The sequence below is a fragment of the Corvus kubaryi genome, unplaced genomic scaffold (genome assembly GCF_017639235.1).
Source record: "Corvus kubaryi isolate FWS band 111438036 unplaced genomic scaffold, C.kubaryi_AGA036_p1.0 68, whole genome shotgun sequence".
In the NCBI taxonomy this organism is placed as follows: Eukaryota; Metazoa; Chordata; class Aves; order Passeriformes; family Corvidae; genus Corvus; species Corvus kubaryi.
The window spans coordinates 15,565,357-15,584,291 of NW_024582056.1; the positions used below are offsets into that span (position 1 = coordinate 15,565,357).

Sequence of the window (18,935 nt, forward strand, 5' to 3'; positions counted from 1 at the left end):
CTCCCCTCCCCCCACAGCCCTGCTCTGTGCAGGCAGCCCCTGGTGTGGCTGGGGCTCATCTGAGACTGCTGCCCCACTGCCTGGCAAAGATCATGGGACCAACAGCGATAAGGGAATTCCAGCTGCGGGGCCCAGGTGAGATTAACCCTTTCTTTAGTGCTGTAAGTTTCCTCCAGAACAGATGAAGCCTGCAGACATTAAGTAAAGAAGGAAGAGCTGAAACCCTGAGGCTGGAGAAAGAGGAGATGCTTAAAGCTGAAATTCTGTTGTAAAGCTGTGGTGGTGATAAACTGTGATATATCAGAGTACTCGTTGTAATTTCATGAAAGCATGGGGGGTGGAGCGTTCAAACTGTACTTGTGAGCAAAAGAACCTGTGCTGGAATAAGCAAATGCTGAAGAAGCTGTAATTTGATGAGAAGTTTGAACAGGGAGAGATGGAAGTGATGAGGACTCTTGCTCCAAATCAGAAGGAGAAGACCTCTGTTCCTAGAGACGAAGATGCTCCCAGAGATAGTCCTAGAGATGAAGATGCTCCCAGAGATGGGTGAAGAGGACCTTTGTTTCTGAACAGCTCATCCTTAAAATGGTACCCCATTAGCTCAAGATTGGACCCTTGAAAGCACTTGTGGGGAAAGCTGTAAGTCGGGGGAAGGGACTCTCACATGTGAGCAGAGAACCAACCCGGGCAGCTGTCTCGCTGTGATACTGAAGCCATGAGAGAACTGTTTCATGTGGAGATGTCTCCATAGCATGAGCAAGAGAGACTCCTCTCCCTAAGTGAACTGAAAAAGGTTACTAAAGAGGTGGTAAACTGACTGAAAAATCTCAAGGGTTGTCTTGTTACATGGTGGGAGAAGAGAGAAAGGTGGGAGGAGGAGAAGGGTTCTGAAGGTTTGGTCTGATTTTTTTTTCCTTTCTTTTAGGTCTGTTAATAAACTTCTTTATATTCTTTTAAGTTTTTTGCCTGCTTTGCTTTCTCCTAATTCTTATCTCACAGAATGTAAATAAGTAAGTAATGAGTATTTTGGACCAAACCACTACACTCTAATTGGTGTTTCTGCCTGGTTTACAAACTGAACACACTACAGGGATTTAACTGGGAGCATTTCACCCGGCCAGATCAGAATCTACCTCCTCCTGACTGCACACATATCACTGCCTCAAAATGCAGTACTTCATGGAATTTTCATTCGGGCAGTAAAGGCTGCCTGAAATCTCATCTGGGCTTGTTAGTGATATATTGACTTAAAATACCCTGCTTTAAAGAAGGCTAGGGGTGCAAAGCAAGAAAAACTCAAATCTCCCACTGAAAGCCAGTCCTTTCAAGGGAGAATGAGCAATTTGTGGGATAGAAGCCTTTTCAGTCCAAGGGAGACAGATACTGTGTATTTCAACAAAGCCAAAGTATTTCTGGGTTATGTAGCCTTAATAGTTCATGTTTTAGTAAGTGCAGCTAGTGCCATAGTCTAAAGCCACATTGGTAAAAACCGATCACTCACGCTGTCTATAACCAGGCCCTTGCTGCAGCCTCCAAACAGTTTAAGCTATGCTGGCTGTAAAACAACTTAGAAAATTTTCCCAGGGAAGGCAGGCTTGAAGAAGAAACCAGTTTATTGCAATTCACGTAAGTGAAAAATACATGACATTAAGTTGCTTCCCAGAGGCAGTGCTAAATGAATAATGGATAAACAATGTCAGTGACCCCCCTGTCCTTAACTGAGGCACAAAAAAAGAACACCAGTGGTTGAAGGTTTCATTCAGCCTGGTGGGAAACTTCCCAATAGAAGGAGTCCCAGACAGAAAGAGGTATCTGCCACTGCTTTATATGGAGATTACTTTCCCCATGACCACTCACTTGGGTATAAATTTCTTCTTCCCTGTGGATTTACACACTAAAATATGTAATAGGGAAGGAATATAAACTCTCTCTTTGTGGTATCTCTGGCTCACATGTTGCAGCTCAGCAGTCATGGACAGCATCCAGCATTAACGCTCAAAGGGACCTGCCTTATTTATGACTTCTGCAGCCTCACAAGAGCAAGAAAGGCTGGCAGAGAGTGATTGAAGCACAGCTGAATGAAATGCATAGAATAAAGAGGGCAAAAATATAATATTTTTAGCATCTGAATTCCTAGAGAAATGAGATCTATGCAATGCAACTTGTCTGGGCGAGGATGTGTGTGTGGCAGGTTTCTCTTTCCACAAACCCCACACCATAGCCTGTTCCTGCTCAGCTGCTGCCAATGACTTTTAAGAGGGGAGGGTCAGCAGTCTTGGAGGCAATTCAGTTTGTCCACCATGGGTGGAAACAGATGCTTATGCCTAATAAGCTATTGCTTATGAGCCTTATGGAAAGACTAATAAACTCACCACCATTAGGTATCAGACTACGAAAAGAGGGTAGAGGTTTTTGAAACTGCACTCACCTATTCTGTAGCCCACAAAACTTCCCCTCCATGGCTTAAACTGGATGAAAAATATCCCCGTGTGTACTTCAAATGCATTTAACAACTTCTCCAGAAAAAAACCATGATGTGCAGGTCACCTGGGAAGAGGTGGCTACAGTCTCAGAGTCTTATTCTTCTGGCACCTTCTGGTTTCTCTAAAACCATGTGCAGATGCAGATGCTCCTCTGTGGGGGCAAGGCTGCCATCACCCAGCCCAGGCTTTCCTGAGGGCACAGCATGTGCTGCTGCTCATGAATTACGCCAGCGCACGTGCAATGTGGAGAAGGTGCTTGAATTTATAGTATCTGTTCAGGCTTCTGGGTAAGCAGACAAAGTGAACATCACCACATCTGCAAGTTGGGCAAAAATCATTGGGAAGGTTTTCCAAGCTGTGCTCTGCCACATGATGAATGATGTTTTTATTTCACAGACCCATAACTCACAAAATGTGGTTTGGGGAGGAGGGAGTTCAAAAACCTATAGTCAGACTTTGTTTTTCAAGATCAACAGTTTTATACATATCCAAATGGAACTGCTTCCATTAAGAACATTCTCAAATATCCTGATTTCCACAGTGGGCGAAGAAATCATAATAATGAATGCAATGACATCAAAGACAGCCCATTACCTGTGTTTATAATTAATGTGATCATGGTGAAGCAGTGATGAGTGGATATTCAGTGTTTCTTATTGCAAACAATAATGGTACCCAGGTTTTTGCACCCACATTTGTAACACATAGGAAGAGAGAAAAAATTGCAAAACAGTGGCTAATATAAAATGCCTCCATCCAGAGAAAGCTGTGAACTCAGTGTCTGATGTTCAGAGGTGAAAAAGCACCAACCGTTTCCATTTCATCACTTTTAAAATCAGATCACTTGCTCAGGTGCTGCTGTGATTGATAATGCCAGTGTTTGCTTCAGAAATGTCCAGGCTCTCACCTCTGTGAAGAATATCCAGGACTAGGAAAGGAGTTTCGGCCTACACTGCATCTGAATGAAGTGGATCTCACACTGTGGTACTGATTATTTCAGGTCTGTGGAATTGAAGAAAATTCTCTCTCGCCACACGCGGTATCAGCTTTCACTCAAAACCCTCCCAAACAGTAAAAACTTTTGACTTGATTGCAGCCACTAAAGCAGGACTAAATGTACAACCAGTGTATGAACTGAGATCCCTTTGACTCTAAAGAGAGCCTCGAGCAATGATTCAAAAGTACATGAACTTTCAACTTCAGTTCACTCAGGGCTGTGCGGTCCTTAGTTGTAAGCTGTGTTTTTCAAAGCTTTTTTTTTTCTTTTTCTTTTTATTTTGCTACAGGGTTCATTATTTTTCAGAGGATGGGGCTTTCTGCCCTGCAGGGATCTATCTATCATTGCTGACTCTCTGCATCTTCTCCACATGGAAGAAGTAATTGGATTGTATTTTCTGCACATGACCAAGACAGCAGGGAAACACAGAGCTGTAAGCCAGAGAAGAAAGCTGTCTAGAGGGTAAGGAAGTACCTATCGCCCAAGAAAACTAAATGTCTGAGTCTAACCACAAGATCTTTCCTTTCTTTCCATGGAGGAGCTGAGGCATGCTGAACTGCATTCACCAGACTGCTCAGGAAGTTGAATTCTTCAAGGAGCAGTGAAAAACATAAACACCCAAATTATCCCTTCAAAAATGCATCCGAGGGCCATAAATCCTGTGACAATTTCATTTATTTATTTATCCTGCACTTATTTCATTTATTTCCAGATTGGGTTGTATTTATTATTATTATTATAATGCTGCAAAAATGCCATGTTGTAGTCATAAGCATTGTGCTGTTTCTTTTTTTTGTAACGACATCAAAATCCTGACATTTTTATATTTGGGGAAAGTGATGGGATTGCCAAGACTTTATGCTGCAAGTCTTTAAGAGTTTAGTAGATGTATTACTTTCCTTCAAATGAGTGCCTGCTTGTCATTGTCAGCCTTCCACTGCTTGTTCCCCCCCTCCACCTCCTCAGATCCAAGCCTAAAAAAAGAATCTCTTTGGAGCTTGATGTGTTGCTTGTAGCTATGTTAGAGAAACTATACTATTCTGGAAACACTCAGGCTCCTCCAAACCGCTCTTCCACCAGTAAGTAACACCATGCATGGTTTTCATCTCAGCCTTAAGAACTTTCATTGGTCTCCTATCAAGCCCCACCAGCCAAATCTCAAGTGCCACAGGGAAGGGACTGCACTACACCAGAATGTCACCCCCAAACCTGATTGTCATCAGGTTTCTGGCACAAGCTGATTTGTGTGTTTCTCTTCAAGAAGTATTTTATCAACCTTGACTGGAACAAAAGCACTGACACAGGGGGAAGACCGTCTGCTATTATTTTCCACTTATAAAGAACACAAATCTGCATGATGAGCCAAATTCTCCTATTGCAAAGATTATTTGTTACATGAAATAGCTAAAACAGCAGAAAGAAGCCATTCCTGGAATTTATGAGGAAAAATTTTTCTTTAGAGCAGCAAAACATCACCATTGTCCCACTCAGCATATTAACACTCACAGTAAAAGATGGCAGTTGCAAAAATGTGGGGGAGCATATGATTAAATCAGTATTTCTTAAATAGTTTTGGAGTGTGCAAGCTGATATTTTGGAACAATAACGGAGAACTTACAATGTTCTGAGCTGTCAGGGTTTCTGAGGAGGCAGATTCAAAGGCCTTGCGTCACAATGCCTCCCAACCTCCAGATTAATGGAAGAGAAGCAAATGGGACAGGGTGTTGTTCTTGAAATTTGGATGAGCTATGATTTTTTTTCTTTTTTCTTTTCTTTGAAGAAAATCCATAATTTAAATGCTGCTGTCATGGAAAACTAAAATTACACAGTACCATACACAGATTTCCTACAAATAATATGAGCTGGTGCGTATATGTGTGCAGGTATTTGCATTGTAATTTAAAACATAACATCACCACAAGCTAAAAGAGTTTAGAAAGTTTCTCTAAGAGAAATTCTTCACCTCAGGAAGAGGACCCATGATAATGAAAATCAATGTGGCAGACAGAAACAGCATTTAAACCTTTACCAGCAAGATATGACACATCAAAGGAGTTAAATTGATCTTCCAGCCTTCTGTCCCAAATATCACTGCTGCAAGATGAGCCTCCCTTTCTTTGTGCTGACAGCTACACAATGTTCCTGTCCCCATCAGTGTACATTGCATGCTGTCTTTGCCACCACCCTCTCTCTCCATTGCCAGACATCTGACCTACAGCTGAAGATTTGGACTAACAGGAGCAGAGTTTTGCATGGGCAGTGATGCTGTGAAATCAGTAAACCCAAAGAAATGTGGACCCTTGGCTTGTAAGCAGCCACAGGCACTGGGATTTCAGTAAGCAGCATGGCTGAGGCTAAACTTGGTATCATAACAAAGCGTGGGTCTAAATAAAAGCTGCCTTAAACTCCCTGGCAGTTTGCTGCTTCTACGTGAGGACTTGTCAGAGTGCAGCTCTCCTACAGAAACATCCATACCAAATATAGCATGCTGGAGTAAATGCAAGAGGCAATGTTTGGCTTTCTTTTTCTTTTTTTTTGGATGCCGTATCTTAAGGCATTTGTGTATTTGTTGCTCTAGTTCTGCGATTGCCTCAGTTATTAATACAACACAGCCGTTTTCAGAAGCTCCAGGTCTTTCTTGAGGCCATGTTTTGGGTAGAGAGACTCTGTCGTGCACCAGGCCCAGAGAAGCTGGTGAGCAAGTTTCTCTCTCAGATGACCGTGAGCCACCAGGAGACGGTGATTACATCACCTTTTCTGCTGCTCTGCTGTTGGTCAGTTGCATAGTTAGTCTCGATTTAGCTGTGTATTCACGCAGGCAGCAAGGTGCAGCTAGGACAGGAAGCAGCCACAATAATACAGACATTTCACCACAGTGGTGCCTTTTTATAGAATGGTAGAATGGCTGGGGTTGGAAGGGACCTTACCTGGTTCCAACACCCAGGAACATCATCTGGTTCCATGGGTGGGACACCTTCCACTAGACCATTTTCTGGCAGCTTCTCTGCTGCCCCTTCCCTCCTGCTCTGTTCAGGATGGCATGTGTTCCTCATGCAGCTCCTGTGACCCGCAGGAACTTTGCAGGCATGTCAAACTGCAGGACCTGTAAAGACAGCAAAGTAGTGACCTTACCTGGAAGCCTAGGTACACCAAAGCTGAAGGCAGAGCTCTCCTGGTTCACAGAATGCCTGGATTTTCACCTATGGGTTTCAAAGCACAGCAGGCAGTAGCCCTTGTAAAGGAGCTTATGGGAAGTTTCATTCTTTGGCCTTTTTATTCCACAGTATTCCTCCTCTGTATCTTCTTTTAAAAAAAATCTTTTTCCTTTGTTTTGTTTGGAGTTGCTCGAACTTCAGCACACCAAGCAGAACGTAGTGAACCCCTTGTATGCCAGTACAAAACCCTTGCTAGAAATGGTTTTGATCGAAGCCAGGCCAGGTCTCACCTGCCCCAATCCATAACCCTTCCAGCTCCCCTGAGGAGTGGCCTTGCTGGAGAACGCTGCAAGCAGCTGAGTCTGGTGTGGCTCCGTGGCAAGCCAGAATAAAACACAGCCACACTCCTAAGTTCTGCTCCGGGTGGGGAGATGGATGAGATGTCCCAGGGCTTTTGTGTCCCTACAGAGTACGTGGCCACACTGCAAAGTGTGGGTCTCGCTTGCTATGGGGAGGGACAGAAACCGCGTGATACCTTCCCTAATGACCTGTGCTGTAACACCCCTGTGGCTGCCAGAGGGAGGTTTGCCTAAACAAAAGCAAGGCTTTGGACTGCTACGAAATGGGAGATGTCCTAGGAGACTGTGCATGCCTCTGAATGACGGCTGAGGCATCCATGGCCACCAGCGTGGCAGAGCTCACCTGACGCTTCAAACATCGTCAGCAATCTCAGCTATAAGCCCGCACCTTTTCATTCTAAAATGAAAGTATTTTTCTGAGTAATAGGAGTACATTTATGCTTGGAAACAGCAGAACACATAGGAACTTTTTCTATTTCAGTGCTAGAAAAAAGAAGGGGACAAAGCTTCAGGAACTGTTTTTTCTTAGCTGAGCGCTTTTAGACTAAGTTTCGGCCCAGAATGTTTTTTTTTTTTCTGTGACCCAGTGGTAAATTTCTGAACAAAGAACTTTATGACACAGAGACAATACTTGTAAGAAGATTTTAACTCTAGATGTGCTGGAGGTCATTTTGAAAACTTCTGGTATCTTTTCTCCTCACAGCTATGCTTTGCAAATTGATTGAAATCTTCCTTGGGGACTTCTATAACAAAGTGGGTAAAAATTTAAGTGCTTTGTAATCTCTGTGGGAAGAGATAGTATCAGGTAGAGTAGGTAATTTGAATTACTTAGAGCAATGATGCTTTTGAAAGCCTTACTTCATTCTTGTGGAAACTAGTTGGTAGTAAAATTACATTCCAAAAGCTTCTCTGCATACTCCCCTAATGAACTTCTGATTTACATGCAGTTTGTAGATATGACTTCTTTCTCCTAATGTCATTTCCTTCCTTTTATTCAAGTCAGATTTCTGTTTTAGGGGGAAATATTATGTAGCGTGTATCGCCGCTGTGGAGGAATAATTGCAAATACCTCATTTGTAATCCTTTTGTTCTTCCACTCTGAAACCCCAGGTCTCACTTCTCCATGGAGGAGAGGATATCGCGTTTGACTTATTACAAAGCCTAAAGCATTCTTAGGATTAACTGCAGCTAATCACTAAAAATATGCCTTCTCATTTTGGAACTGTTATGACTCTTCAACATGGGAAAAGTGCTTCGTACTTCGAAATCTATTTCACTTCTAATTTTTGTTTCCCTCCCAAAGGCTGGGCCTGGGCCTCACCAGCATGCCTAATAATGTCATCAGGACTAAGGACATGAGGAGGAGGATGAGGTTTCCAGCACCCAGCAGTGAAACCATGCCAGTACAGGGATCAAAACCGAAAGTGACAGGACCTCAGACAAAGGAGGAGTTGTTCAGGTCTCCACACAGGTGTCTGATAACAGTTCCACCAAGGTGGATTTGAAACTGTGTCACAACTCAGCCTCTTCTCCCCAGTGCCTGTGGAGGCAGCTTCCAGCATGACACATCCCATCTTTGACTCATCAGGTAAGGCTGGGATATCAGTATGAGAATTGGGCAAATATTGACTTCTTTTGCCATAGAGAAACTTTGTTCTATCTATGATACCATATATTTATGTAATATTTTACATGATTTATTATACATGACTATGGCCTGGAATTAGTAGTTTATTGAAGGATAATGCTGAAGAAAGGGATGTCAGATACTGTGCTGGAGTTTATAAAACTGACCACTAATCTAGCATTTTCCAATAAGTCACCCTGATTTACAGCAAGTAATAAAAGTTGTCTCAAAAAGTAAGTGACATAAACTTGTGTTCCAGGGCATAAACAAGCTTCATGAAAGGTTGGGGTAGGAACAATATCCCCTTCTGACACATTGCTTTATAATTGCAGAATATGAAACTGCTTGCACTGTTCTCTGAAGGGTCTATTCCTGGCACTTTTAGGTACTAGGTAAGTAATTTTTTAAATTTATAGATTCCTCAACTTCTTTCAATGGAAATATAGGTTTTCAAGGACATTTTACACAGGTCAATTGCTATGTAGAGAACAAGAAGTTCATTTCCTCAATCACATTTCATGATCGCATTAGAGAGTTCACAGATGCCCAGGGACTGATGAACCACATGAGAAAAACCACGAGACAACTCAGACCAGGAATTGGATTCTGTCTGACAGTTTTCTAACACCTGATGTCTTTAAATCAAAGCTTGATTTTTACCTTTTCCCTTTTTTTTAATTGCAGAAGACATGCTTCAATTCAGCTAGAAAATAGGAACTTAAGGAAAGAGCTTGAAAGTCTGTGGCAAGCCTATAAGGACTGATGTGCGGCATGATTGTAATGTCCAATTCTAGACTGAAAATCAATGAATAGACTAAGATTCATATTTCTAAGAAAACAGAGACATAAATCTACAGCCATTTTGGCAAACGATGTCCAGATTTCTCCTGGGGAACATGCAAAGAAGGCCCACTCCTACAGAAAGGCTGTCCCAGGATTATGTCACCTACACGTATCACGAAGGAATTTTCTTCTTGGCTGCTCAGAGGAGGATTTTAAATGTTTGCCTCCCATTTACTCCACAACATTTCATTGCTGACTAACTTGTACTTCTTCACACCATTTTAATTTGATGGCATGTATGGTAATGCAGAGACCTTTCTTTCCTAAGGGAAATTAAGAAAATAATTCATTCTTTCACTCAGTAACTCCGCTGAATTAAATTTGGGTTCATTCTTTTGGGAAAGGTGTTTACCTAGTTCTGTCAAATTAAAATATGAAAGGAAAAATGTCAATAATACTGACCATCTCATCATCACAATTCTTAGTTCTTTCATGCCATGCTTCCTGCACGGAGAATTTTATTTTGCAGAGGAAAAAACTAACAAAAAATCTTAGAAGGCTTAAGTCACATCTGATATTTCGGCATATTACTAAATGCTAACATACACATATGTGCATGAAACAAAACTCCAGCAACACAGTTTTCAGTTTGAGTTTGTTTTTTGGTTTCGTTTATAAGATTTTATTTTTAACTTTTTTTTTTACATTTACTTCAATGTGTTTTTGCCAGATGCATTGTATACACAGACAAAGGTGTAATAACAGGACAGGAGTGTCAGCTGCATTCTGTGTCCCTAAGAGACAGAGAAAAAACATTATTTGGAAATTTCTATGGCACAGGGCCCTGCTGGCAGCTGTTGATCTTGTTCCTATCCCTTCCATGTGGTTGTTAACACAAGGACACATGAGGGAATGGCTGAGGACTGGAGAGGCCATGACCAAAGTGAGTATTGATTCTCCTTTTCCTCGGTGTGGCTGCCTGTGTAGAAAACATTGATCAGTAGTGCAGCCTGAGAGAAGGCTGAATGAATTCATGGAAGGGAAAGCCCTCTGGGAACTACTGAATACACAGAAAATCAGCCTGGCTTGGGATGTGTCTGAGCTGCAAGTACTTTGCAGCAGAGAGGAGAGGCTACTTGCGTGTCTCTGGTCTCACGCTCCTCGTTCCAACATCAGCTTTTGGGCATTAGCATTAGCTGCTCTTATTTCATTGTGCTTTTATTTACTGTTGGCAGGAGAGGAGGACTGGAAGCTGCCCAGAGTGCTGGCTGCAGCCACCGAGAGACCTCTCTTTCCCCAGGGCTGGCTGCAGCACAGGATTGACCAGCACTGCAGCTGCCCAGTAAATGTGTTTCATATCCAGAGCAAATTTTCCAGAGTGCCTAAATGGCTTGAAACTCTAGGCTCTGTTGGCCAAGATCAAGTAACTTGCACATATTGGGAAACTGCTTCCAGTTAGCTTTTTCTCTTTTTGTCTCTCTCCCTGTGTTTGTGCATTTTCAATTATGTAGAAATGTATCATTTAGCTCCACTTCTTTTTATTTAAGCAGACAAAGAACAGGGACCTTCAAAACTGCAGAATACTTTGAAATCTTTTAACTTCAACCATTCTGTCTCTGACAGAAAAACACGTATTTCCTTTTTAATTCTCAGTCCCATTAACTGGTACTGGTAACTTTGTACCCACAAGCACAGCACACTGGATGGATATACTGCAGCAAAACAAGTTACATGTTGTATTTAGAAACAAGTACCTTTAAAAAATTTACCTGTCTGCCAAGACTTGGAAAAATGAGAAAGTAAGTTCAGCTCAGTACACAGAGCAGTTCCTCACTGCCTGACTCTCCTGGCTGCTGGGAATGCCTGGCATGTCAGGTAACACATGCTGAACAAGAGCCAAAAAGCCCTTCATTGCTTGTAAAAATGAAGCAAGTTCCTTATTGGAAAAAAGCCCTTCTCAGAGGTATTACAGCTGCAGATGATGCTGTAGCCATGCTTCTTAGCCATCAGGCAGAGTGCCTGCCAGGGACCAGCTTTCAGCAGTGTCGGTAGGTAAGATGTATAACAGGGACAAGTCCAGTTGTCTTGTGCCAGAGCATCCTGCCTTTCTTTATACCTTCATTGCCCAAACAACACACACAAACAGCAAACATTTACGTGAAACAAGCAGTAATTAAATGCACCTTTTTACCTGTTCACAGTCTGCTGTCAGGAGAGCCCCTGAGTCACCTTGCACTGTTTTGACCTCCAGTTCTCTCCTGACTCATCTACAGCTCTGCTGTTTCACATTGGGAGATCTTTCAGTTTTGGCTTTGCCCTGGCACTAGCATCTGGTGCTGTTCTCTCCTGGTGTGACTGCAACTGGCTGCCCCTTCCTGAGGAAAACAGATGATTTTTTGAGGCTGTGGTGATCTGGTGTGGTAAGTGCTGTACAGTCTCAGATAGGAGGTCTCGACTAGCAGAGTCTCCTGTCTGTCTAAGACCTTCCAAGCTGAATGCCTTTGTAAGCTCCTCCTGGGCTTGAGAGCGGTGTCAGGTGCTGGGTCTCTTTCACACTGCAGGGTTTGTAACATCTGGCCAATGCCATGGGTTATAACAGTAAATGACACCACTTACAGCCAACATCTCCAGGGATTTCTCTGAGTTCAATCTCTAATCTCTCAGGCTTCGGCACCCCGTATCTGTCCATCATGCTTTAGAAATGACAATCCTAGTGATTTTGACATTGAGGATTCATGTGAAGCTGGTGCAGAGGCTGGTAAGAGGCTGCCCTAACCCTCTGGGCCAGGGAGTGTCACATTCTCTCTGCATTTAAATGGAAAGTGGAGAGGCTACGAAGGGTCAGACACACATCTGTATGTTCCCACTTTCTTCTGCGTCGTGGGACTGTGTGCACAACTGGCGATTACAGATGTAGCCCTGAAACTCACACCAAGCTTCTGACCTGTTCTATGCAACACATCATGTCCAGCATGACTGTAATGTCTTCTGTTTTACTCACATCCAGCTCTGTCTCCTGCTTTTTTTAACTCCTCTCCCAGGAATTTCTCTTAGGCAGAGTTTTTCTTCCATTATTCAAACTCAAATCACATTTCACCACTGTTTTGCTCCACATCAAAGCCTGTAACCTCACCCCCTTTGCACTTAGGGCTCCCAAAAGCCTAGAAAGCTGCTCTGAGGAAGCTGGTCTCTGTGGAGCTGGGCAATGAGCTGGGGTGGCTGTACACATTCCTGTTATTGAAAGCAAACAGACCCGTCCAGGCTGTTTGATTTTTTTTCCTCCCAGGGATTTGGCTGGGCTATGTCCCTGCCAGCTCACTGTTTTCCCTGTCTGACAGTGTTTGCTGTGGGCAGTCATGCTTGGCCAGAGGATATGCTCCATGGCTCTGCTCAGGCAAGCCTGTCTCCCACATGTTCAACGTATGTTGTATAAACAATGCCAGACCTTTGCTGGAGCTACTGGGTGGATGCTTAAGAGAAATGCTGGGAGTCAGCACAGGCACATCCCTCAGTGCCCACTGTGGGCAGTAAGTTACAGTGATTGCCAGAGCCTCCCTGCTGGGCTGTAAAGGTTTCGCAAACAGCCCTTCTGTGTGGTGCTCTCTGCAGCATGCCCAGCTCGCTGTATTCCAGAGGCATTGCTGGGCACTACCCTCTCCTCACCTGAGAGCTTTGGGGGCCCAGTGACATGTGTCATACTTGTCTGAGCACTCAGCAGTGACCTCTTTGTGATGCTGGCTGATCTCTCAAGGGCTGGATCTGTTTCTCTCAATAATTTCACTTGCACTCTGGAATCTCACAAGCAGCTCTTGTTTTTAATTATGGGCTCCATAATGTCTCCAAATATATGCATAATGTCAGAGATCTTACATCTGAAACATAAGGCTCAATTGCCCCATATTTTTATTTTCGATTTTGAGCACAATTACTGAGTCCCTCTAGAGTCTTATTCTGTTCAGGCCAAGTTTTCAAATAACTTTCTTGATGGTTCAATTGTTCCAAGTGTTATTTGAAAATAATAAGTAACTCTCACGAGTTACTTCTTGTCCTTTTTGCTCAGTGAGAGTGAAAAGTTTTACTTCGGTGTTTTCTCACTCTCTTTCACAGCCAAGTCCCTTCTGGCAGTTTGCCTGCTTCATTTCCAGGCTGTCTTTCTGTGTCTACTGCACTGGCTGATGACATAAGCTCTGTCCCACCTCTCAGAAAGGGACAGTTTATCTCCAGCTGCAGTTCATCCCTTTGGAGTAGCACTGCTACTGATAATAATAAGAGAGAAGTCCTGTTAGAGCCTGTAGCAAACATCCCTCAGGTAGCTGCAGCAAATGAGGAAATATTTAAAGGTGAGCTATGTCCTAATATCATCTTCTGGAAAGGACTTTATGTTTCATATATTTCATGTTATTGCTCTGAGAGACTAAACGAGGGAGCACACTACCAACTGAAGTGCTTGTGGAAATTAAATCCACATTTAAATGAATTTGAAACTTTTAATGCAAAATTGAGCACTTGGAAATTTTGCATCAACTCCCACTTAATTAAAATTAATAAGGTTTCAGAGAGTTCTAGTTGGGATGGATGAGGAAGGAATTTGGCCTTAAATGTGTAATTAAAATACAATTACATTGGAAGGAAGTAATTACTGAGGTTGTACCTCAAAAGCATACCTAATGGGCTATCAGGAGAAAAGGTTTATGCGTTTGGTTCACCAGCTATATAAGATATAAAAGGATGTAGTCACTGAAAGAAAGAGATACTAGCAAGACCATTTAGGTAGATAGTAGCAGCTCTTTTATGGTCAAATCACTCCGGCTACATTTAGCAAGGGGACTGCTTCATCTTAGTTTGGGGTGTGCAAGCACCCCCACAAGTTTTCCTTCTGACACATTTAGTTGTTTCCCAGCCCTCTCACGGGGTTGTGAGGGAAGCATTGTTCAGCCAGCGTCAGACATCTCTGGATGAGGGAAATGTTAGCACTGAAAGAACTCAGCTGTCTGATTTTAGGAACTGTTTGACAAAAGCATACTCAAAGTGAAGGGCCTAATCTAACCCTGGTTAAAATCAGGGAACACTTGTCTTGCTCCCTGCACCTGTCTGCATGAAGCCCTGAGCACAGAACCAGAATTGTGGTGTCAGTTATGCACAAACCTACACTTGGTTTTCTTTTTACATTATTGCCCTGGCACACCTATGAAAAATGGTTTAATAAATATGACATTCCACAACATGCACAAACCAGACAGATTTGGGAGGTAAAGTTGAAGTGTGAGCATTAAAACTGAAGCCACTTTATGCTCTGTGGAGACAGAACAATCCATCATTCATTTGATTGTTTTTGTTTTGTTTGGCTTTTTTTCTTTTTTTTGGGTAATGCGATAGGCTTTGGTTTTAAAGTCAGTGTTGAGGTTTCTGTTGACTGTCTTGGAGTTTGGATTAGGTTCATGGAAATAAATGGATTATACTTTATAATAAATTATGTAGGTAGTCAAAGATGCACAGTTCACAGTCCCATTTGGATCAGCTCCTTTTCAAAGGTTCAGAGTTATGGATTACATTGAATGGCCTGGAACACCTGGGTAAGTTTAAATCACATCAAGATGAATTGATTGTAAGTTTTTGATTTAACCTTGGTTCTTCACATAACTTTCTGGGGTTTTTAACTGTGATTTTCACAAGTACAGTACGTTTTGTAAAAGGAGTGTGGGAGAAGGAATGTGCGTGTCTCGGCTGTGCAGTGTCCCCTTTGATACAGTATCAAACACAGTGTAAGTAGCCCGATGTTTTAATCAACAGATGCATGTTCTTGGCAAGGCAGTGAATTTAGCACTTACTGAAATGCACTCTGCTGAACTGTTGACATTCACTTCTTAGTCAACCTTTTATTGGTAAAGAGAAACATACACTTTGTATTGAGGATTTAGCTCAGTAAAATAAAATTCTGTGACAGTAATTTCTCTCTACCCTTAAATTCCCTGCAGCAATGCTTGTTACATGGATAAGAAACATGTAGAGCTTGGCTTAGCCTTTTTCACACCAAAACCAGATGTGTTCAGTAATAGTCAACCAGGATATTTTTCAAGCTTTTTTTTCCCCATTTTTAATGCAATACTGAAGATGTGGGATTGCCAATGTTGTGGTACTTCATCATCTAGGATGGTTTCCATATTAGAACTCCTGAAGAAGCCTGAGAAGGGGTATTTCATGTACAACATTATCTGGACTTGTCAACAGGGCAGGATTGAGTGAAGTCAGCCTTCTGTGGCTATAATAGCACAAGAGCTTCCTTCCCTTAAATAGTTTCTTTCTTTTCCCCTAGGGTCTTGTAGCAACTCACACCTGAAAAAGCAGCCTTTATGTCTTCCTTAGGCTAATTAAATACGGATTCAAGCAGAGGAGCAATATTGCTAAGTGTCCGTTTGTTAAGTTGTTGGTCTCTGAAGATTCTCACGTTTCAGTCGTGATCGACGTAAGTGTCAGCAGAGTTCTCAGCCATGGAAACCACATCTGGAGAAATCCCACCTCTCAAAATAACAAAACTCTTAAGGATTTACATGGGGTGATATTAACTACCAGGATCAAATAAATATGGCGAAAACATACTCCCAATCACAAAGGTCACTGAAAAGCCACACAGGTTTGGCTTATGCTGAGTTTTGCCTTTTTGTACCCATATGAAACATTTTTTTAATGCTTCCAGAGTGGGTGGAGAAATTTATCAGGGAAACTAAAGGTCTGAAGTACACAGCTGCGACAGGCAAAGACTATTGCTGTGTAACTAGAATGTATGAGGGGTTTATGTTCGAGAATATCAGGATTTGGCATCAGTTTTGCGTAGGGACATGGGATAATGCTTACTTCCTTTTTTCTTTTTTCTTTTACTCATTAAAGGCAAAACACAAATCTGTGCATTTTAAAGCAGCTTTCTGAAATTTCATGGCCTTATAATTGCAATCTATCAGACTAAAAACTAAATCTAAAATTAGACATAAAAATCACAATATTACCAGTCCTGGATTTAAGGCTTATATTGCTGTGAATTTCTACAAAAATATCTAAGAATCAATTTAAATGCTAATGGACTTGTTTGCCATAAAACTAGGCATTAGTCATACTCAATAGATGCTTCAGAGCTGCAGTATTGGTGTCTCCTTCACTGGACTTCACTTGTGACATTAAATTTAGAGATGTTGCTGTATATCGCAGACCTATGCAAAACAGGGGGTTCCCTGAAACCCTGAGGAAAGCAGCTCCTCAAAACCTGAAATTGCTCATGTGGACTTTGAAAATCTAATTGTAGAGCCAGACATGAACTTGTGGATTCCTGAGGAAGAGTTAAAGGCAGAAGCACTTGTCTCTTCCTGCCCAGTACCTGGTGACTTGCTGTGGTCACCAGCTTTGCCTGTGGGATGTCCTCTATATATTTCAGACACTTCAAAACCCTCTGCCAGCCTTTTTCAGTCCCTTTGGGTTGCACTTCTTTGGGGGCCACAAATACTTCCCACTTCAGATGGTGGTGGGATTACAGCCCATTAGAGGCTCTTTCCATTTAAATCAGGACTAGCTGCATCATTGCTTGTGAAAAGCACATTCTGTGACCTCTATCACACCATCTAGGGCTCAGTCCAAGACCATGTGATAGAGGGGACAGTGAGGTGGCTCCTTTGCCTGGCACACAACCAGTGACCTTGTTAAACTTTTGATGTGAGGACCTGGGAACAGCACTTTCCCACACATTTTCTGAAGCAATCATGGGCAGTGCTGTACAAGCAAATGACCCTGGCTCAGGCCATCCACACAGACCTGGAGCATCTCCGTTCACAATCACTACCAACTCATTCCTGAGCTGATGAAATCAAGTTTGTTGTGAGGCTGTCCTGTGTCCAGGCTCTCCAGTGTCAGGAGATGACTTGGTGTAGATTCCTGGCTCTCTGCTCTCTGGCTTTCATCTCTGTTTGATTTTCAGGCATACTCACCGGATACATCCATCTGAGAAAACTAAGATGTAGCTATGGACACACTGTCATGTATGCAGCACACAATAGTTGTGACCCCTTTCCCCAGTCTGGCCTGTGCTGACCAGCACCCATCCGTCAGTTCCTGGACAAGATGTAAGAGTGAAGCTCAGGACCATTCCAAGTACACAATGCTGGGAAAAAGTTGTTGAATCACATGGGCAAGAAAGAACTGTTCTGTGCCAGGGAACAACTCCAGATATATTTAATTCATTGTTATATTTGTAGCATTTGAAGCCACTTTCATTTGATCAAAGTTGTTTGGAAACTGCCTAGCAAATCCCAAGGTCATTTGGGAGAACTGGCAGGGAAAAAAAGGAGTGAAAAAGCAAATAAACACAATTGCCAGTAGCAGTTTTTGCTAAATAGCTAGGCTGGGAAAAAAAAAGGGAAGAAAACTTCCCTCCTGGCACTTGTGGGTTGGGTCAAAATAGGGCAACCACAGGCAACCACAAGCATGTTCACGATCTGCAAAATGTGTATGCAAGGAAAAGAAAGATCCAGGAGCGACGAGTTAAAGGAGAGTGAGAAAGTTGCTCCAGTGGAGCTGTTGGTGGAAAAAAGCTGTTCCTGGTGTGTCCCCACATAGCAGAGTGCACTCACCGAGACAGCTGAAATGGCTTTGGACTTTCTGTCAGAAGAGGAAACATAATTTCGCAATGCAGTCCAGCCTGAAAGAGGATGGAGGGGCAGGACAAGGAGCCACGCCCTGCTCAACCTGGTGGTAATACAGCCTGTGAGACAGAGAAAATAGGGCAGTTCTGGAGAACCAGACACTTTACAAGCCCAGCAGCTGCACAGTGCGTGGTGCCATCTCGTTTGTACTGTATTTCTGCAGTGGTTATACCCAAGAGAGCTGTGGCATGGGGGTGGCTTCCTTGTGCTCAGTGTCAGGCATCCCAAAGGAGCAGAGAAACGTGGCCCCTGCTGGCAGACACTCACACCAGAGAGCAGAGACACCTTCACTCCCTTTCCGCTGGCAGAGGGAGGAAGGGATAGGGAACCACGGCATTCCCCCCTTCAATGTCTCAGTGAGCTCAACAGCCTTGGATGGGACCAAGGTATGGGGACATTTTCCTGCACCACTTCTGAACAACTGGAGACTCATTTTCATCCTGTTGATTGTTCATCACATTGATTGTTAGTGGGTTTGTAATTTAAATATTAAAGGACAGCTTCAGAATTAAGCAGACAGAAACCTTAGTCCTTTTTCATTAAGAAAACATCTGGAGGCTTTTTTGCCCTCCTGAACAAGGTTTGAAAAGACAAGTTATCCTCATAAAATCTTACAAACGCCCACAGGACAATTTTACTTTGAAGTATCAATGTGACAGGGCAAAAGCAGAACAATCTGATACTAATGATTTCAGTCACCATCCTAATGCTTCATGTTTTAAAGATCATTTTGCAATAAAGACATCATGATTTTACAGTCACATTAGAATAATAAACCATAGCACTTACTGAGTACTTTTCCTCTAAGACATGAAATAAATTGGAACAATAAGTGTTTTTCTCATTT

General features: G+C 42.6%; 1 long non-coding RNA gene across 6 annotated transcripts in view; it reads left to right on the forward strand.

Annotated features, from left to right (window-relative positions):
- The window catches only part of LOC121674407, a 100,528-nt gene that overhangs the window by 63,503 nt on the left and 18,090 nt on the right, over positions 1-18,935 (forward strand). For 2 of the 6 annotated variants that reach the window (XR_006019608.1, XR_006019612.1), the window contains 4 exons: positions 3,770-3,942; positions 8,298-8,582; positions 8,954-9,013; positions 9,306-18,883. This is a non-coding gene — a long non-coding RNA (uncharacterized LOC121674407). Of the gene's footprint in view, positions 1-3,769; positions 3,943-8,297; positions 8,583-8,953; positions 9,014-9,305; positions 18,884-18,935 lie in introns of those variants that run through there. The other 4 variants (XR_006019613.1, XR_006019609.1, XR_006019611.1 and 1 more) reach the window with 4 other exon arrangements.